This window comes from Vipera ursinii (assembly GCF_947247035.1).
Source record: "Vipera ursinii genome assembly, chromosome: 3".
Lineage (NCBI taxonomy): Eukaryota > Metazoa > Chordata > Lepidosauria > Squamata > Viperidae > Vipera > Vipera ursinii.
In genome coordinates, this window is record NC_139516.1 from 152031857 (window position 1) to 152054724 (window position 22868).

Consider the following 22868-nt stretch of genomic DNA (forward strand, 5'->3'; position numbering starts at 1 on the left):
TTTAATTATTTATCAGAAAAAAATGAATGTAATCAAAATACAGTATCAAGGTGCGCATATTCGAATTATCAAAGATAGCATGGTTTCTTATTATGGCAATATTTGGCTAGGCTAATGAACTCTTCTTGATACCTTGCCAAGCTTCCTCTTCCACCTCATTTCATATTACTGTATTTTAATATTTCTTTTAGAAAAATGAATGAGAATCTGGCAAATTGGGAAGCAAAAGATCAGCCACTATCATTGTCTTTATTTACAGTAATGTCTCTAGATCCTATATAAATCCTATGGGATGTAAAAAATATTTCAACATTTCTACAGGGTTCACTATACATAAAATGTAATGCCTCCTTGTTTCAAATAAAATCATAGAGGTTAAAAAAGGATAGTTTAAAATAATATTTACCTCCATCATCAATATAACTGCAATAAAAACATATCGATTAACTAGATAAAATATTCAGAGCTAGATATATGAGCATCATTTTCATCCCATTACTTTGCAGTATTCTTTAAATTTAGTTTAGTTTTTAAAATTAAAAGGCCAGGAGATTCTTTTTCCAGTTCAGCATAAGTAGAACAAAAGTTGAAAACTTTAAAAAAATATTTCTGATGAAAAACGAAGATACCACTCTACCAAATTCCTTTTTTAGTGAACATACATTTTTCTATTCTCTGCTTATATTGTGGTGATGCTAAGGTTCACTTCTCTATGTAAATATCATATCAATTTAATGACTTCAGCTATTAGACTGCCAAACAACGGTAATTGCTATTTTAACCACAAAGATATATAGATGAACATATAAAATGTTGAGGGTTTTGATAGAGAAGAAGATTGAGGGAAGGGAGATGTTCCAATGGACACTGGTGTATTTTTCTTATATTGTGATAGCCAAATCTGTTCCAAGTTTCCAAATTACAAAATCCATGTCATGTGCCTCTCAGTAGTGATATATAATATAGAGCTTTATTAAGCACTAGCTTCAGTCATGCCTAGCTACTATTCCTGGACAGGAATATGCTGTGTTACTTCATCCAACAGGCATGAGAAGAATGGCCACATGCAAGGCAAATGATGTCAACTGTGTCATCATTCAAATGATACAACCAAACATATTTCTATCTGATATCAGAAAGATGCCATTCAGATTTACATGTTATTATTTTGATAGCAGTGTAATTTGTTGCACCACTGCTGAAAGCTCTATTGCTATTAGCAACCTGATGTTGCTACCTTAGGAATTCCCCTTCCGTTATTTTACCTCATGAACAGAAAGATACCCCGGCCTTCAAAGCACTTAAAATCAGGGGACCCAATTGAGGCTCCAGGCTACCTATGTAAGCTCACAGTGTCCATACAACCAAATTGTAATTTTGACAGAAAGAGAAAATAACCAAATACATGGAAATCATCATATTACTAGTACTGGGCTGATTTCATATTTTAATTTTAGCTTTGTCTTGACTCTAATTGTTTTTCCTGGGCATTTTTAGTATTTGGAGTTTTCTTTCTTGTTTTATAGTTGAGTTGGACAGGTTAACCTCTAAGGCATATTTATTTATTTATTTATTTTATTACATTTATATACCGCCCTTTCCCGAAGGACTCAGGGCGGTTTACAGGGTGATTAAAAAACCAAGATACAAAAGTTAAAAACAAATTTAAAAAAAATTATATTTGTCCCTGCATAAATAAAAACCCCGTTAAAATAAGATTAATCCTCAGCCTGGGCCAGAGAGCTCGAAGAGCCAGGTCTTCAGGCCCTGGCGGAATGAACGGAGGTCGGGGGCAGTCCTCAGCTCCACTGGCAGCTGGTTCCAAAGGGCAGGCGCCCCCCCCCACTGAGAAGGCCCTATCCCTGGGTGTTACCCACCGGCAATCTCTTACAGGTGGCACCCTGAGAAGACCCTCCCTGTGGGAGCGCACTGGACGAAGGGAACTTGATGCCGGCAGCAGGTGTTCCCTCAGATATCCCGGACCCAAGCCATTTAGGGCTTTATAGGTCATCACCAGCACCTTGAATCTCAGGATTGTACAGGATTATACTGTTTTCAAACTATAATATATTTAATATGGCAAAGTTGTTTTAGAACTGCAGCACTGAAAGAAGCACATTCTAGTCTTTAACATCAACTACAGGCTGAATGATTATGAGGTTTCCTATGCATGCTAGATTTTGTTTATCATAACAATCTACTTATTTTGATCAAAAGGTTGGTTATCAAATCTTTAAATAAATACAGTATTTAAAAATATTTTTCAAAATTGAGTGAGGCTTTAGCCTTCAGAAAAATCCAAAAAGGTGTGTTGTGGACCACATTTAAAAAAGCTTGGAAGAATATAGATTACTTCTATCTAAGGAGCTCCTAATATTCATATATCATTCACATGATAAATGTGATAAATTAACAACCTGTAAAGAAGAGTATAATAAACCCATGCAAGGAAAACAAGAATTGATCTCATATAAGAGAAGTTGGAAGTCTAAGTTAAAGATAGAAACTAGTTTACAAATAGCAAAAACCGAACTACATTAAAATATTCATGGTTTGGATTTTGGCAGAGAAGACTTAGCAAAATGGAAAATTTACTCAAAGAGCATTTTGGTTTTAGATTAGTGTTTTTCAAGCTGGAAATTTTAGGATATATAAACTTCAAGCTGGCTGGGGAATTGTGGGAGTCCACACATCTTGCGCCTGTTACTTGTCCCAGCTTCTGCCAACCTAGCAGTTCGAAAGCACGTAAAAATGCAAGTAGAAAAATAGGGACCACTACGGTGGGAAGGTAACAGCGTTCCGTGCGCCTTTGGCGTCTAGTCATGCCGGCCACATGACCACGGAAACGTCCTCAGACAAGCGCTAGCTCTTCGGCTTTGAAACGGAGATGAGCACCGGCCCCTAGAGTCGGAAACGACTAGCACGCACATGCGGGGGAACCTTTACCTTTACACATCTTAAAAGTTGCCAAATTTGAAAAACATTAATCTGAATCAAGATGCACTATTGGAAATTCAATAAATGTATTGACTAAAAACACAGACAGCACAATTTTTAAGGAAAAAAATGCAGTTTTAAAACAAAGGAGCATAATACTTATTTAAAATTTGGAGACACAATACATGAAGTTTTATTAGATGTTCCACAGAGTATATTAAGAAAAAGAAGAGATTTGAGATTTCTGACAACTATTTCTCAAGGAAAGGGGACAAAAAAGATCAGATTAGGATAGACTACTCAGTTTTATTTGTGGACCTTTATGGATAACAGTAAAGTCTTTAAATATTCAACAGAGAATGACAATTGAATGTCTCAGTCATGAATAGTTACATAATAAATAAATAAATAAATAAATAAATAAATAAATAAATACATACATACATACATACATACATACAAATAATACGCAGAATAGATTGATCAAAAACTGGACTAATCTACTTTCACTACATGTAGCAGTTAGTAGGGAGTCTTCACTCGGCTCTTGGAATATCTTGTAAGCTAATTAGTTCTTTTTAGCAGTGAACCTCTTACTAATCAGTCCTTCCAACAATCTTTCTCTAGTCCTTCACCTTTCATCTAATCTCATCCAACATTTCTACTCCTAAATCATTACTTTTCCAACCCTAGACTTACTTCCTGTCATTATAACCCCTCTTTTTTATTATTTATTTATTTATTAATTTAATTTATATACCGCCCTTCTCTCAAGAGACTCAGGGCGGTTAACAGGGCAATACATAAAAATCAGATACAAAAATTAAAATTATTAAAACATGATTAAACAATGCCCATAATAATACAAATTTAAAATTGAAGTCATGATAAAAATCCCACCCCATCCCATCAGGCCAGGCCCGCTTCTTTAAAGAGATGGGTTTTAAGGTCGCGCCGGAAGGAGCGGAGATCGGGCGCCATCCGGAGTTCTACCGGAAGATGGTTCCATAAATCCGGTGCACCCACAGAGAACGCTCTCCCCCTGGGGGTCACCAGTCGGCATTCTTTGACCGGTGGCACCCTGAGGAGGCCCTCTCTGTGGGAGCGTACTGGGCGGAGGGAAGTTGACGCCGGCTGCAGGTGCTCCCCAAGGTATTCTGGACCCATGCCATGGAGGGCTTTGTAGGTCATTACCAACACCTTGAACCTCACCCGGAAGACAACTGGCAACCAATGCAGCTCGCGGAGCAAAGGTGTGACACGGGAGTATCGGGAAACCCCCGATACAACTCTCGCGGCTGCATTCTGTACCAGTTGGAGCCTCCGAGTGGTCTTCAAGGGTAGCCCCATGTAGACAGCGTTGCAGTAATCAAGACGAGAGGTCACGAGCGTATGAGTGACCATGCACAAGGCATCCCGGTCTAGATAGGGCCGCAACTGGCGCACCAGGCGAACCTGGGCGAACGCCCCCCTAGTTACAGCTACAATATGGTCTTCTAAGGAGAGCTGTGAATCTAGGAGGACTCCCAAGTTGCGAGCCCTATCTACAGGAGGTAATGACTCACCCCCCATAATGAGGGGTGGGATATCCTGAATATCCCGAGATGCCGGTACGCACAGCCACTCCGTCTTGTCAGGGTTGAGACGAAGCCTGTTCCTCCCCATCCAGACCCGGACCGCCTCCAGGCACCGGGACATCACGTCGAGGGCATCACTGGGGTGGTTTGGGGTCGAAATGAAAAGTTGGGTATCATCAGCATACTGATGATACCCAACTCCAAAACCACGAATGATCTCACCCAGCGGTTTCATGTAGATGTTGAACAGAAGGGGCGAGAGGACAGACCCCTGAGGGACTCCACAAGCGAGAGGCCTCGCGGTCTACCTCTGCCCCCCTGCCAACACCGACTGCGAGCGTCCCAGGAGATAGGAGGAGAACCACTGAAGAACCGTGCCTCCCACTCCCAATCCCCTGAGACGCCGCAGATTACCATCCAGCAACCATCTAACTTACTTCTCTTCTCTAACTTTCCCAAGCTTTCCATTTCTTCACACACATAGAAGAGGCACTGTATGTCACCTTGAAAAAAACAACACAGGAGTGAGAAGATATTGTGTGTGTGTGTGTGTGTGTGTGTGTGTGTGTAGCCATTAGGCCTAACTATCCAAAATAAGAAAAAATTGCTTGTAGCAACATAAGTTGAAGAAAATGTTTCATTTGCCTAATTATGAGAATGTTAATGTAAGCCTATTAACAAATTAGCAATCTAAGCCAATGTTTCTGCATGGTCACTTGCTAAATTGGTGCTCGGAAAAGCCCTAGAGATAAGATCAATTTGGAGGGAGATTGCAAAATTAGGAAAAAAATGTAAAATAATATTAAGTGGTCCATAATTTGAATTGCTAATTTAGCTTGCCCATACTAAAGTTCAGCATGCTATGTCTTAATTACATTTGAACCCTTTCCAAAAAGCATGGTTCAACAGCAATAGAATAATTGCCGGATTTGGAATCCCAACTTAGTTCTTAGTTTCTACAAGAAGCCATGATCTTAATCTTGTCAATAGGCAAAAGATTATAAAATACCCTTCAGGTATCCATTTCTGGGCAAGTGCAAAAAAGTTCATCATTCTAACATCCACCTCAAATGTTACTTACTGGCATATTATATTGTAGTCTCTGGGATCCCTGAAATGGGAATCAACTGATGCGCTTGGAAGGAAATATTTGATTGAAGAAATAACCAGGAGTGAAAAACAAAATGATTTTGCAGAATGCATGGATAATTTGCATTTATTATTAATGGTCCATGTGCTGCATTGGGTAAGCATTCCTGTTTGAAAATGTAATTTAATGCAAATTACCTGCCTCCTACTATGAAGTGTCATCATATATATAAAACTTAGAAAAAATATATATCCAAGGATGGCAACGGAGTTGTTGGGAGTTTTTTAAAGTCCAAAAATATGGAGAATTGACTGACATATTTTGTTTCTAAGCAACGCACAAGCTACTATAATTCAGATACAACAAATATTGTTCTTCTAGACATATTAAAGTCACTATGTTTCAGTTTTAAACACCACATACACATTTTACACTTGCCAGGATTTTATTTTCCTCATCCCGTCAAAGGGTGCTATGTTTTCGAATCCTATTACAATGGGAAAATAATCTGAAGTTTTGATTCTTTCAAATAGCAAAAAAAATCAAACATGCATTTTCCTTTGAACAGATTTCTATGAACGATATCTCATACCTGTATCATATTCAAAAATAGAGATAGTTTTAGAATCATTTATCCACAGCTTCTATCCACAGCTTCTATCCATTTGGCATGTCTCAAACTGTTCCCAAAGCCTCATCTGTTCTTCAGACAATGAATTTTCCTCTTATGCATATGTCTGTTAAGTGTGTATATCTCTCCAATCTGGACTAATAGCCGGTTCCTGAACCAGATAACTCAAAATAAATATGTCTAATGCCTGGCAAACTTAATTAGCCATATTTAAAGTGTGTCCAGTTGACTCTATCAGAATATTCATTCACACGAACCTGAAAATAAATTACACATGCAGGATCAGCAAATGACATGGAGACTGGGAGAGGATAAAAAGCAGATAGGGGAATTGAGTTCATGAAAAGATAAACAATTTTATTCCAGAAAAATTGTCACAATGAATTCCATGGAGCTTATTTCTGCACAGATTTGTACATGACTCCAATGAAAATCAACACAAATTCCGCACCAAAAATTTGCATAGCACTACAGTGATGAATGATATATTTCAAACAAAAAAAAAGTATATAGTCATATCACGGAAGTAATTTATCATTAGCACTAGGCCTATTTCCAGGATTTTTAGCTTTTTAAACTCTAAGCAACCTGTTCTGTTTTGTATTTTTGACAAAACTATTCTGCCTGTACGCTGACAAAGGAGTCAAAGCAAGCAGAGCTAAATAAAGGAGCTTTTTCTATAGTGGGATCAAATTTGTAAATTCTCTTTCTAGAGCACAGTCTCCAAACTTTTCAGTTCACTGACCCCTTCATGAAGCAGATCGTTCATCAACCCCCAAGCATTTATTATATGAAAATAATTTAATAAATACTACTTTAATAGTACAACAAATAATAACAACAATAACTACTGGTAGAGGTATCAAGCTGGTCTACAAGAAACACCAAAGGGAGAAAGAAAGTAGACATGGTAAGGCAAATTATTACACGGTCATACATTAAAAAAACCAAACAAACTACGGTAGCAGGCAAAGCAGATAACAAGACTTGGCAATAGCTAAGAGCAGGAAAGTTGAAGGAAGTGAGAGAGGGGTTAATTTTGGCTGTATAAGAGCGAGCCTTAAGAATAAATAATAAGCCTTAAGAATAAATAAACAGGTACTACCGGAAGAAGAGAGGAAATATTTGATGGTGCAACATTGGATCTAGATCAGACATGTCAAACACAAGGCCCGGGGGCCAGATCCGGCCCGTGAAGTGGTTTCATGTGGCCCGCAAAGCCATCCTGGAAACAGTGAGGGAACGGCCCCCATTGCCTTGGCCCTGGCCCAGAGACCCTCAGATCTGTCCCACTCCTGCCCAGGCCCCCATAGGCACCCTTGATGCGAACACTGTAGAGCTGGCCACACCCACCCAGTAGGCCATACGTACTCTAGCTGCACCCACCCAGTAGGCCACGCCCACCCAGGCCATGCCCACCCGGCCCCCTGAGGGCAAACGCAATGCTGATGCGGCCCTCAATGAAATTGAGTTTGACACCCCTGATCTAGATTGAAGAAGTAAATGTATACCATTGAATTACTAATGGACCCAGGCAATACATTGTCTATTAAGTACTTGATTGTAAAACTAGAATATTAATAAAATATTTATATTTTTTTAAAAAGAATAAATGCAAACAAGCCAGAATTGAGAAGAAAACCACAGACAGTAAATACCATTTCTGCAAAAAAGCTGAAGAAACAGTGGGCCACCTAGTTAGCTGCTGCAAAATCATACAGACTGACTGAAACAAACAGCATGACAAAGTAACAACAATGGTACATTGGTGGGACCATAAAATAGACAAAGTAGTAGAAAACGAAGAAGCTAAAGTACTCTGGCTCAGACAACCACCCTCTACGTAATACCCCAGACTTAACAACTGTTGATAAGAAAGACAAAAAAGACTGAATAGTGGACATCTGGGAACAGCAGAATAGAAAAGAGACAACTGGAGAAAATCACAAAATACCAAAACCCCCAAACAGAAGGAGGACTAGTGTTTACAGAAGATAGTACCAATAGTGATAGGCACTTTAGGTGTAATCCCGAAGTAACTGGAGTGCCACTTGAATACCATTATCATTGACAAAATCACCATCAATCAATTGCAAAAGGTAGCTTTACTCAGAGCAGCTTACATCCAGTGACTATACCCGTAAAACCTTCAAACATCAACATCTGCCTATTGTAGGTTGTTGGGAAGGACTTGATAGGTGGATAAAAATGCCAGATCCAGTCTAAACATATGGCTGATGGTGTAACCAGCAACAACAACACCAATAATGGAAAGCCTCATCAATATTTGACCAATTTGGGGATCCCTGATATAGAGGGAAATAAGAGGATCCTGTGGGATCCTGGGAGTCCAGTCAAAAGAGTAGGCAAAAGGAGAGATTGGAATCAAGATAGAATTGTTTGACTTAATCTAGATAATTATATTTTATATATACTTAATATTTTTCCATATTTTAATAATTTCCTCTTCCAAGCAGATTACAATTTAACAGCATGTGAAAGAGGTTCCAGAGGTTCAGCTTTTCTTTAGAATAAAAATATGTACTTAATATTAAACTATGTAAATATTAGAAATGATAGATGTTGTGTGAGCAAAAACGCAGCAAATTTCTGCTATTCATTAGCAGCCTGGCTTTTTAAGACTTCCATGTGTTTCCATAAAAAAATGCTGCTATATTAAGAATAAGATTAACCACTGGACATCTTAAAGTAGCAGCATTTAAAGCTTGAATGGAAGTTTGAAAAAAAATATAGGCTGTTTTATTGTACAGTAGAGAGGAGCTGTGCTCACCCAAGATCCAAAATACTTCTTCAAAATTATTCTCAAAATATGCATAGTCCTATTAGATATTCTGAGCAGTCATTTTAGTGAAATGCAATAAAGTTGTGGCTATAGTTTTTGTACAATCAGTTTCATCTACATAAGAAATTCTAATTAGTGTATATATCGCAGGAATTAAAATTCCAAGAACAGCATTGGGAAGAAATACCTTAACCAAAAGAAAAAGAGATAACCTCACTTTTTTGCCCAATAAATGTAACAGATTTTTAAAATTATTATTTCAATTGTGTCAGGTGCAAAATGATGTACACATCTAAGATATAGTGATTATTATCATTTTCTTTTAATGTTCAATGCTGAATAGGAATTAAGTCAGTGGGAGTAGAAAAGACTCAGAACTTCAGCTTTGCTTTTTACGAAGCCAGCTACATAGTACATAATAAAATGCCTTCCATTAAAAAACAGGTTTGAAAGATGAAAGCCTTCTAACTTTTGTGATTGTTACCGAGATTATTTGTCCCACTTGGCTACAGATCTGCTTGTTTTGCACTAGGTTCATATTTCAAAGCTATCAACGCACAATACATCAGATCTTGACACTGATTAGTGCCAAGAGCAAGTAACTTTAAACTGTATAGGCAGAATCTCCTCCTTGAGCAGGGAATCAGACGAGAAGACCTCCTAGGTCCTTTCAAGCTCTATTCTGATTGATTGATTGATTGATTGATTGATTAACTGGAGTAAAGCCACCTATTGGCTTTAAATGCTTAAGGGAAGACTGATCTTAGTCTAAGACAGGGGTCAGCAACCTGAAACAGTGAAAGAGCCACTCGGAACTGGTTCCCTCACAAAAGGAAAAACTGGGAGCCGCAAAAAATGTGTGCACATGCGCATACATGCGCGCATGCGCAGAACAGGGTTTGACTGAAGAGTGGAGCCAAGGCGAGATATGCACCTACCCTACATATTTGAATTGATTGGTTGAACTTTTTTAGTCCCACTTTTTTTTGGGGGGGACTGCACATGGCAGAGGACTAGGAGCCACAGGAGACAGCTGAAAGAGCCACATGTGGCTCCGGAGCCGCGGGTTGCAGACCTGTGGTCTAAGACATGCATGTCCAATCTTTTGGCTTGTCTGGATCACCTTGAATGAAGAGAAATTGTCTTGGGATGCATATAAAATATATAGTATAGTTAGTGAATATAAATTACATAATAATGTTAGAAATTTACAATCTTGGACATGCCTGGTCTAGGACTTTAACCATTACCCTAAATCAGCTTGCAATTCTTTGGTTATTGTAACACATACTTGAAATTATATTCTGCGCTAACTGGGGCCTTACATTATTTTAAATATGAAAATGAACTTCCCCTAAATTTGCTTCTGAACATGCATGATAGTGATATTTAGTGATATACAAAGCAAAGGAAGTAAGTACAGTGCGATAACAAACAATTTCAAGTTGAAGTGCTCCTCTTCATGTTTTAGTTGCTCTATTCCACTGCTGGCCACCCAACAATGAATTTTCTGCTTTCTCCTCCAAACGTCAGTCAATAGTTCACCTAGTTGGGCCATTCTGAGCTGGATGGTTTTTATATTTTTGGTATGAACAAATTTGTATAAGACACTTAAGATAGCAAAATGTATTTTCTATAAAATAATACTTGCTGGATGGAATTAAATCTGAAGACTGAAATATAACTCCATTGATATGTTTTACATGTCATGTCTCATAATTTTAATGCAGGCTTAGTGGTGTCTTTTATCTGATATTTGTTGCTGGGAAGGAGGAAAAAATTTCCTCTTTATTCCCTCTTCCTAAAGAATATTCTATATAAATTTGATTCCTCAAAGAAGTAGGATTGGAAGAGTACTGAATGAACTTTGGTGATGGATAAAATTCCTGAGAATAACATGGATATCCAAGGAAACAAAGCAATGGATCACAGAATAAATCAATCCAAGTTCTTCAAGGCATCCTTGAGCAGGCTCAAATTATAGTATTTTGGACACTTTGTGTCAAAACCCTGTTTCATTGAGTAGTTCACAATTCTGGGAAAGGTGGAAGGGGAAAAATGGGGGATGATTAGCAGTAAAGTAGATCGACTTGACTAAGTGGCAGTGGGTGCACAGCTGGAATATACAGTATATAGTGCCACACTGGGGTCAGATCATCCTTGAGAAGGTCTGTTGGTGGTAAGGGTCAACACTGACTTAGTGACACAAACAGGTACTCCTCAACTTATGACCACAATTGAGTCTAAAAATTTGTTGCTAAGCAAGACAGATGTTGAGTTTTGCCCCACTTTTTGACCTTTCTTGCCATAGTTGTTAACAGTTTAATCACTGCAGCTGTTCAGTTAGTAACAGTGAATCTGGGTTCCCCATTGACTTTGCTTGTCAGAAGGATGCAAAAGGGGATCACATGATCCTGTGACATTGCAACCATCATAAATACATGCACGCATCCAAATTTTGAACACATAATCACAGGGATGCTGTAACAGTCATAAGTGTGAAAAACAGTTATAAGTCACTTTTTCCAGTGCCTTTATATCTTCAAATGGTTACTAACAAATGGTTGTAAGTCAAGGGCTACCTGTAATTAATCAATTAGTTTGAATTATTGCTGCCATAACCTATAACCTTTTTGCATTATTGAAAGTTAATTTAAAAAAGAGAATGCATCAGTGGTTCCAGATAACAGATGACCTTACCTATTTTGCAATAAAATCTACAGGCGTTGCAAATTTACCGATGTATGTATTAACATAACAGAGGTATGGCATTCTCCCGACTCTGCAAACTGAAAATACCTGAAACTCACTCATCCTTTTCCTATAAAGTTAAAAAATATAGTTATTAAATCAAAATTAACTAAATGCTAACTGCAAAGCCCATGAACTTTTACACATTCTTAAAACTGAGGTTCTTCCTGAGAAGGAAACAGTATTATTTCTACTAAGGGAAACACCCCCCCATTTGAGCAGAGAGCTCTCGAGAAAGAATGTAATTCCGCAAAAGCCTTTTCATTACAGAAGTTGCTCACTTATATAGTAGTATCTCAGTACTCATCATTCATTGGTTCCGGGAGGCGCAATGTGTAGTCAGTTACAAGGCAGCGGGCAATGACAAATTCTAGTTTGTGAGTTTAGTACCAAACAAATGATGAGTACCAGGACAAAATTTTCATATCAAAATGTGGTTGAAAAGCAAATTCCATGAGTTTCAAAGCAACTGAGTACCGAGGTACCACTGTAAGCCTATGAAAATAAGGTCTTCAGTGAGGCCCAAGGCCTCTGAAGAAAATGGGGAAAATTCACACATGGAATTTAGAAATGCTCTTTACATCTCTTCAATCAAGTTCCAAGGTTCTTCATTATTTATTTAATGCCTTTTATTTTACACAATGAATTACACCAAATTCTTCATTTAATTATTAGTCTACTTTAAAATGTAGAATTACTGTATAAAATGTTGAGATTTAATAAATAGAATAAGGATTAGCAACCTTTATAGGTGCCCAAACTATCTTGGGCACTAAAATAATATTTTGAAAGACTTATTTGAAATTTTGGTCATTATCAAAAATAATAATTTTGAGTTCCCACAGATGCCACTTGGGATATTGCACATGCCAAGACATTCACAAATATCACTCTACCAACTCCTAAAAAAATAAAACTGTTATGTGGATTGTAAAGAAATGCAATATATTTAAGTACATCACTCATTAAAAAATCTTTGTATGTGAGGAACATTATATTCTTACTACCCCCAATAATTTGCACACCTTATATTTGATGGCAAAAATTAATCCAAGTTCTAGCACGTTGTTCCTGTTTCCTTTATTGTTATTTATATTTTTGAAGCTTTATGTTTCAATTCTGAAATGTATGGGCTTTTTCAAATGGTGATTTTCACTGCTTTTTCAAAGTGTCAGATACTAATTATAAAAGTGCACACTATATAATCAAGCATTTCTAAGTAATGTTGTAATTATGTGTGAATTATTATCCTTTACTGGAGCAAGCTGTCAACTAGCACATTATTTATTTTTCTTATATTGTAAACAAAATATTTAGGAAAAGTAGGTCATATACTTAGTCAATATCTTCATACAGAAAATAGTTTTAGTATGGTTTTAATATGATATATTAAAAGACAGATTATTAAAATTTATTTTCTAGTTTTTCATTCTTATCCCTCCAAATTATCACCATATGTACTAACTAAGCAGACAACTCTTGGAAAATTATCAGAAAGCATAAGATCTTGATTTTTAGCACCAGCTTTAATAATATGATACAATGGAAGAGAACCAAAATAAAAAAAACCTAGAAACAGAATCCTAAATAAAAGTTTCTGTATTATTTGCTTTATGTAGTATATAACTGTGTGATGTAACATTCTTTTGATACTATGAATTATATCTTTTATCTTTCTTATACAACATTTAGATTTTAAAAATGATAACATATAAATATTACATAGCTACAATTTCATAAAATTTTGAAATATAATGCTTTTTACCTGGGAAATAAATGTTATTATTCTTTCAGTGATAAATATTTTTAATGACCTTAAGGTACAATATGCTTTTATGTTTCAAGATACAATTCTGAGAATGCATTGTGCTAAAATAACATTGTAAAATATCATTTGTATAGTTCAGAAAGCTGAAAAAAACCTTTATGTTTATACCCAGTTTATTGCTAAAAGTATGTTTATCCATGAAAACAAAATTGACACAAAAAGACACATTTTGTGCTGGCTGAATAAAAAATGTCTTTTAAAATAATATTTATCTTGTTATCTTTTTATTATATGCAATCCACCATTTCAAGTTAAAATTTCTATAATGCAGTTATTATCAATTAGATATTCGACCTAAATACAAAAAGAACTAATAATATGTGTGCCTCCAACTCAACAATATTCAACTTGCAATACTAGAAAGTTAGCTTTCTCCAATTTAAACGTGCAATCTAAAGGTTGAAATGGAATTGTCCTTAACAGCAGAGCTTTTTTTCTCATAGTACAGTCAGAACGGAGTTCCGGCACCTTTTTTGGATGGAACCTTGTAGGGTAGGCAAGGTGGGTTGTATGACATGTGTGAGTTCCGGCACCTTTTTCTTTTACAAAAAAAGCACTGCTTAACAGTAATAATTTGGTGATGTTCTCCCTTTCAATCTTCAATCAGACCTATATAGGAAATTGCAAAGACTATGCTGTAGTCATCATTATACAAAATTTAAACTATATTCAACTAGCATTTTCATAATATTGAAGTTAAGCAATATCCCACAATTTACTGTTCTTGGCAATGGCAGCCACTGGTTTTACTGATTTTATCAGAATGTTGACAGCAACATCACATGCATGCAACATCTCGATGCACACAGAAAGAAGGAGGGGTTTTTATTGTGACATCTTATACGTCATTCTGATGTCCCTTGCCTGTCTCTCAGGTGCCATTGGTTCTTAGCTTTCAAAGTAAAAAAATGTTTTAAGATCCATGATAAATTAGATTAGGCAGTCCATTAGCTACATCAAATTCAATAAACTTGAAGAAGACAATCAAAAGAATAGACTTACAAATAAGAAATAGTGAATTATGCTACGAACATCAAACTGAACAGAAACCATGTAAATACATATTATGATTTCAGATCTTACTATGGAAAAGCTCCTCTGATTGTGACTGCTTTCTACATTCTTCAAAATTATTTTGAATCCACTTCCTAGGTAGATAGCTCTTGGCCCTTTCTCGTGTAGAACAGCGTCCAATTATTTATTTGTAATAAATGTGGTCCATTGCTTATCTCATCCTTTTTTGTTTGGAGGCAACAAGTTGGAATGAATTTCCTTTTCTCTTAATGAAGTGTAGTTCCCTAAAGAACACTTCACAAGAGGAAGAACAAGATTTAATGCTCTCACCTTTGCAAGCTTATTACAGTCCCTCCACATAAATGAAATGGGGTAGCATTGCCTCAGCATTTTCTTGCTCAGCATGGAAAGCTATGTACATTTTAGCTCTCTTTTGACAACCTGACAAATGCCTCTTTAGTCTAATGTTTGCAATGCAAAATCTTGCATAATGAAATGGCTTTGATCTCAATTTAATTGTATCTGAACTAGATGCACTGAACTCAATGGAGAAAGTTAATCATGATTAACCCATTAATTTTAATGGGTCCACTCTAAGTGTGCCTAAGACTGAAATCTATACCTACAAATGAAGCTGATCATTTATTACAAAACAAGAAGTTTTGCTCTTCGTAAATGTTTTGCCTTTTTAACTAGTGTTCTCTTCTGCCAGGGATGGGACATTTCTAGGAAATTAGAGATTAATATTATTTCTTTAGCAAAAATTTATATGATCTGCATGTACACATCAAAGGGAATATCCCAGTCCCCTTTCATTTCACTAGAAGAAATCATACCAGGAATATTAGTAGTTTCTTTCTGTATCCACTATTAAGTTGAAACATGTCTGAAGGAAAATAATACTGAAGATAGTTGACTGAATTAAATAAACTCCCTTGTAACTGTAAGCCAAATTAATTGATGGATATTTCAACATAAATGTATCATGAGTAAGATTGGATTAAAAGAAAAAAGAACCTCAAATATGTTGATGATACTGCTCTGGTAGTAAGAAAGGTGTAAGAACTTTCTAGCTATAGGTGAGAGTGTCTGTTCCTCAGTATTTTTGGGTGTCCTATTCAAAATTTGAAATTATTATGCATTCCCCTCACCTTACCATTAATAAAAATATTGAAGGATTTGGGGTCCAAATCAATATTTTGTTATACTTTTTTTACCAATATCATTAAATTGATTAGCAAAATGATAATTTTTTTCAACTACTTCAAATTATTCAGTAGAGATCCTTATTATTTTTTCCCTTTCTTTCATCCTTCCTTCCTTTGCATTTCTTACATTTACAAATCATGGCTGGAAATCTTGCAATCCTAAATTTCCTCCCCATTCTAAACCAAATTTTAAAAAATTAAGTTTTTGTCTTTTTAATTTTTTTCTGTTCCTTTTTCTTCACTGTCTTCTTACAAAACCTAAATTAAATTCATAAATCAACCTCCATCTCTTTTTCTAAAAAGTACTCTCAGATAATTGTGCAACTGCTACAGTTGTTTTATTTCCATAATTTCTAGAAAACTACTGCTGTTTTAAGTCTAAATATAGTAATTCCCCTATACTGTTTTAGAAATAAGTTAGAAATATGTTCAGGCCCTTTCAGACAGAAAACCTAACCTTTACCATAATGTGACGCAGGTCTGCAGTGGAAACAATTTCTGAAGCATATTTAAGAACAACAATCAGTCATCCATGTTTTCTAAGGGTTTTTTCTTTGTGCACGAAAAAACAAACTACAGACATAGTTAGATGTGAGCATGAGCAAGGAAAGCTGAGCCAAGGAAAGCAGATGGACAATATAAGTTATTGACAAACATGAAACCCTCTATCATCTCTTTGGTGGTGGTGGTGGTCCTCCGACAGCCCAAGAATCATTACTGATGTTAATATGACCAAGGGCCCCAAAATGGACCAAACAAATTCAGCCATGACATCTATGATGACATCATAGCATCTCCAAATGGCATCCTGTGGTCTTTCAAAAAGTCAGAAAAGTCTTCATATACCTTTTATATATCTCCTTGACTGTGTTAAAATAATGGGATTATTAGCAGTTCAGTCCCAACTGCCTTTGTTTAGTCAAAAACTTTCCTTTACATTCCCTGAAATAACATTTTGTCAAAAAAAAATTAAGATTTAAAATGTAATTTTTACTGGAGAAGGGAAAAAATCAGACGAAGGCTTTATTTTTAGTTAATAAATTACAAGTGGCTGAGTTTAACAAGTGTCAGATGCAAATCAGCTTGGGATAAATTGCAGTTCCATCTTAAAGAATGACTACAGAAGATTCATGAAAACTTACAGAAGATCTTATATGAATTATATGTATTAAAATGGACCAGTTTTAGTATAATTCTAATTTCTTTCTTGCAAATGATTAGAAGAAAATATAAATGTCATATAAATTTGCATCAGGCTGTAGGCCAAGTAACACCATCTGTGTAAAGAAGGACTACACAAATTAAATAAATGACTATTGTTCCTGGACATCTTGCATGATTAACTAAAACAGAGGAATCTTTAAGGGTCTCAAGGCTGTAGATTAATTATGGGTGATGGAATAGAAAGGACACAAGCCTTCGGTATACAGGTTACAGCAAAAAGCCTTTCTAGTTTATTTTTATTTATTAAAGATTAAAACTAAATCAGAGCAAAGCTTCAACCAACTCAATTGTACTGAGACTATTTTTGGAAATCGGTATCTTAGCTAAGATTTGGCAAATTAAGAGATTACCTTGTCTTCGTTATTTCTGTTTGTAGCTTCCTCTCTCTCACACACCCAATATTTTAAAACAAAAGATGCTTATAATCCTATTTTGATATGTTGATATATACTATGTCTAATACCTTTCCTTCTGCTTAACTGAAGAAGATGCTATTAGAGTTCCGGGAAAGAAATGACAGGGTGAAGATAGCTCTGCACAAAGCAGAGCTGGCAACCTCAGGGAATGAAAAACCAGAGAGCTCCATAATTCCTCATGGGATTCCCACAAGTGCTCCAGACAGTTGCTGCTCACAAAGTAACTGCAAGTTAGTGGTCTCTTGCAGAGCTAGAGTTCTGGGAGACAAGAGAATAACTACCTTGCTACAATCACATTGGAACCTCTGAAAGGCCATTAAGTTCACTTATTTCTTTTTCTAATCACTTTCAGAACTTGCGGGTCAACTGTTTTTCAGCTATTAGAAATTTTGGGATTGACACGCTTTACGGCAATGGGAAAGTTTCCTTCAAACCTTAGTTAAAGAAGTTTTAAATACAGCTTTAAGAACTTTTTTTTGGGGTACGGGTTAATAAACAGCAAAAAAATAAGAAATTACAAATGGATTAATGGTACAGATAAATTTGAAATAAGAATTTAGACTAATTGTAAAGAATCCTTCCCGTGGGAAAATGCTTTTTTAAAAAAATAAAAGATGTTAAAAATTGGACACTATAGATTACAATTAATGGAGAAAAACACTCAAACTCAACTTACACTTGTAAAATGAAACCAAATATTTTAACACTGGACATAATTAACGAATATTTTTCAACAACAAATCCAGAGTTAATTTTAAAACTTTCTGCCTCTATAGATAGGCTGTGTCTAAAAGATATCATGGAAGAGGAACATGTTCTTCCGGGTAAGATCTACACTGACTTGAATGTGGATTTAAAATTGACAGGCTACAAGAATCACATCATGAAAGATGATAAACTGGACATAACACAAGAAATAATTAAAAAGAATATACATATAACAAACCAAGGCAGTGACCTGGATAATTTTCCTATATTGCAGACATGTCAAACACAAGGCCCGGGGGCCAGATCCGGCCCGCGAAGTGGTTTCATGCGGCCCGCGAAGCCATCCTGTTAACAGTGAGGGAACAGCCCCCACTGCCTTGGCCCTGGCCCAGAGATCCTCCTTCTGCCAGAGACCCTCAGATCTGTCCCACTCCTGCCCAGGCCTGCATAGGCACCCTTGATGCAAACGATGTAGAGCTGGCCACGCCCACCCAGTAGGCCATACGCACTCTAGCCACGCCCACCCAGTAGGCCACACCCACCCTGACCATACCCACCCGGCTCCCTGAGGGCAACCACAATGCTGATGCGGCCCTCAATGAAATTGAGTTTGACACCCCTGCTATATTGGATTTATAAAAGAGGCTTTTTAAAAGCTGTGAATAATTTTATAAGGGCTAAAGAAGAAATGAGAAGTAATCAAGTTCTGCAATATTATTTGAAGGGACTAAGCATCAAGATTATTAGGAGAAACGAAAAATTAGCTTATTTGATCAAGGTTAAAATAGGTATGTTATTATTTCTGATAACCCTTTTGCTTACATCTGAACTGAATTGAGAATGTTTATGGATTTGTTTATAGATAAGAGATGGGATATGGCAGCAGTCTCCAACCTTTCTGGCTTGTCCGACTGGTAGAGGTGGCGATGGGGGGGGAGAGGGGATGGTTTTGCATGCACCCGTTCACTCACCACTTCCATGACCTGGTTCCAAATGGGCTGTGGCCTGGCACTGGGCTGAAGACCAGGAGTTGGGGACCCCTGGGATACGGGTAGAAGAAATCATTTGTTGCATTTTAGGAGAAAGTGATATTGTCAAAAAATGCCCATTGCGAACAATGGATTTGCTTAACAACTGCCACAAAATAATGTTGTAAAATTGGATCAGTCACATGATGACCCACTAAATAACCAGCATGCCTTCCGAGCACAATTCTGGACTCAATTATAGTCGTAAATGAAGTTGTAACTATATTACAGAACTAATCTGGTCTACTAGTGAAGGTGCTGAACTAGGAGCGGAGAAGGTTGAGTTCCAATTCTGCCTTAGGGATGGAAGTCAGCTGGGGGTCCTTGGGTTGCTCACTCTCTCTCAGCCCTCAAATAAGGCAAAGTGCTTCCAAGAAATCTGCATGGAATTGTCCATGTCCTTTCCAGGAGTCAAGTCTAATTGGTAGGCAAAAAAAGTAAAGGGTAATTTTCTTAATTTCTAAACACTGTGTCAAAGAGTTTATGAGATAACTTGCACCCCCTTGGAGCTCATAATAATATGGCAAAACACATCTTGCAGCCAGATAACATTCAGATGAATGTACCATACATTTTCACTGAGCTTTCAGAAAATAATTTTAATGGCCAATTTTTTAAATCACAATACTACAAAACATACACCAAAGTTGTTTAGATCAGACAATAAAGAATAGATAATAAATAAATCATAAGAGAGATTTAATAAGTAAAAAATAATGTGAATCTTGTTCTGTAATATAATAGGCATTTATATTTTAAACTATTTTATATGACCCATGAGATTTAATTAAGCATTCTTTATTAAACATATCCAATGCTTATTAAAAGTATTCAGTCTACTTATTGGCTGGCATAATAAAACTTGAGGGTCTTAAATGATTTACAGCTATGAGATTGTATAAATTATTTATTCCTTCTGAAATACTTAGGTCAGTTTAAAGCTCCAAACATTACTCCATACTCTATACCAGTGATGGCAAACCTTTTAGAGACCGAGTGCCCCCAAACCGCCCTGTCCCCCATCTCCTGGTCTTCCCCGCTGACCTGCCCATAGGGCCACCCACTGCTACAGCCCACCACAAATTGCCCATGTGGCTCTGCAGTGCCATGGCAGCCTCACCCTCTGCCCATGCCCCACAACATCTGTGTGCAACAGGGCACGAGGGCAGAGTCTTGTCCCTGCTGCCCGGCTGCCATATGCTTTGCTGTATTGCTCTGTGCGGGCGGCACCTGGGGGCGATTCTCCTGCAGGGGCGCTGGTGGTGAGGAGGGGGCCATGGGGGGAGACAGGTTAGGGCATGCCATGCATGCCATAGGTTCACCACATTTAGGCAGGAAAAATCAAATGCACAGGTATAGTATAGGTGGTACCTTGCTCAACAGTAGTAACTGTGAGAGAGATCTCAGAGTCCTAGTGTACAATCAATTAAATATGAGCCAGCAGTGTGCTGCAGCTGCCAAAAAAGCCAATACAGTGCTAGGCTGCATTAACAGAGCGATAGAATCAAGACCATGTGAAGTACTAATACCACTTTACAATGCCTTGGTAAGGCCACACTTGGAATACTGCATCCAGTTTGGGTCACCACGATGTAAAAAAGATGTCAAGACTCTAGAAAGAGTACAGAGAAGAGCAACAAAGAGGATTGGGGGACTGGAGGCTAAAACATATAGGGAACGGTTGCTGGAATTGGGTATGTGTAGTTTAATGAAGAGAAGGGTGAGGGGTGACATGATAGCAGTGTTCCAATATCTCAGGGGCTGCCACAAAGAAGAGGGAGTCAAGCTAGTCTCCAAAGCACCTGAAAGCAGAACAAGAAGCAACGGATGGAAACTAGTCAAGGACAGAAGCAACCTAGAACTAAGGAGAAACTTCCTGACAGTTAGAACTACTAACAACCTGCCTCCAGAAGTGGTGAATGCTCCAACACTGGAAGTTTTTAAGAAGAGACTGGCCAGCCATTTGTCTGATATGGTATAGGGTTTCCTGCCTGAGCAGGGGGTTGGACTATATGACCTCCAAGGTCCCTTCCAACTACTTCTTCTTCTTCTTCTTCTTCTTCTTCTTCTTCTTATTATTATTATTATTATTATTATTATTATTATTATTATTATTATTATTAACTTTGTATAGAACATTGGCGTGGTGACAACAGAAAATGGAAGAAATACTATAGGAAAGATTACATCTTTCTGTTTATGATAACCTCTTAAAATTTGAACTTGTTCTGATACGGTAGAAGACATGACAATGGCTATGACAATTACAGTACTGTTTATCGTCTTTAAAGTTAATATTTGTATCCTAGTATTAAAAAACTCTAAAATTTGTGAGAACTAAGTCAACTGAGTTACACAATACTGAGTTTAAATATTAATCCTATGAGCGAACAGCATTGAAGATTTGCACTCATCCAGAAACTAAATACATTCAGTTATTAGTCACATGGAAGATATCCTAGAAATCAAAGATGATCTGGCACTGGTCTTTTAATGAGTTTACACAGGCTAACAAGAAGTCTGCGTTAGCAGCCAATTAAATAGCTGAATTCCGGGTTAGCTATGAATCGGCTGAGCGCTGGTTTGGAAGGCAAAGCTTATATGAAGGCCAGCAACTAACTGAACTAGCAGACCACTAGAGATTGTTGCAGATGATTCAAAAGGAAGAAGAGCAGAATTTGGAGGAACAAGTTGTGAGGAAACAGGAAATAAAAACATAATCTGCTTCTGGAGACAAAGATGAAGTTCCATCAGGGAGTGATGCATTTAGCGCCCTGTAACAAGAATTCAGAGGGTCTGGTGTGAAATATATGATCTGCACTATTGCTTCTGTAAGGAAACAAATTTACCTTACCGTTAGCCACTGTGGATTTAATATTTACTCAATTTAAGAGTATAAACTAAGGATGAAATTTTTTTTATTGAAAAGTTTTTCAATACATTTTATCTTTAACAATCCCTCGCCCCCACCCCCCACCCAACCCTTCCTAGCCCTCCCTAACCCTCCACCCTCCCCTTCCCCCCTCCCCCCTCCCCCCTCCCCGACTTCCCAGAGCTAAATACAAGGTATAAAAGTAAAAACAATCATAAACAACCATATGCTAACAACAATAAGCTATTAAGTCTATCGCACTCTAGCTCATGTAAAATGACTACAAGCAATACTAATATCACTTCAAAACTTATACAAATGCTAAATGAAACTTTTTGGTCCCATATTTGTTCTGGATGTAATCAATCCACTTTTTCCACTCCATAATATAACGTTGTTGCGAATGGTCTTTCAAATAAGCCGATATCTTTGCCATTTCCGCCAGGTCAGAAACTTTTAAAGTCCATTCTTCTATAGTCGGCAGTTCCTCCTTCTTCCAATATTGACCTACTAAAAGTCTTGCTGCCGTAATTAAATTCAACATCAACTTAGTGTCCACAACAGTAGTATCCGTAATTATGCCCAATAAAAACAATTGCGGACAAAACTTTATCCTTTGCTTAAATATCTTCTGCATATTCCACCAGATTTTAATCCAAAAAGCTTTAACCTTTTTACAGGTCCACCATATATGAAAGTACGTTGCATCTTCGCCACCACACCTCCAACATTTAGGTTGATAGTTCGGATACATACTTGCAAGCTTTTTAGGATCTAAATG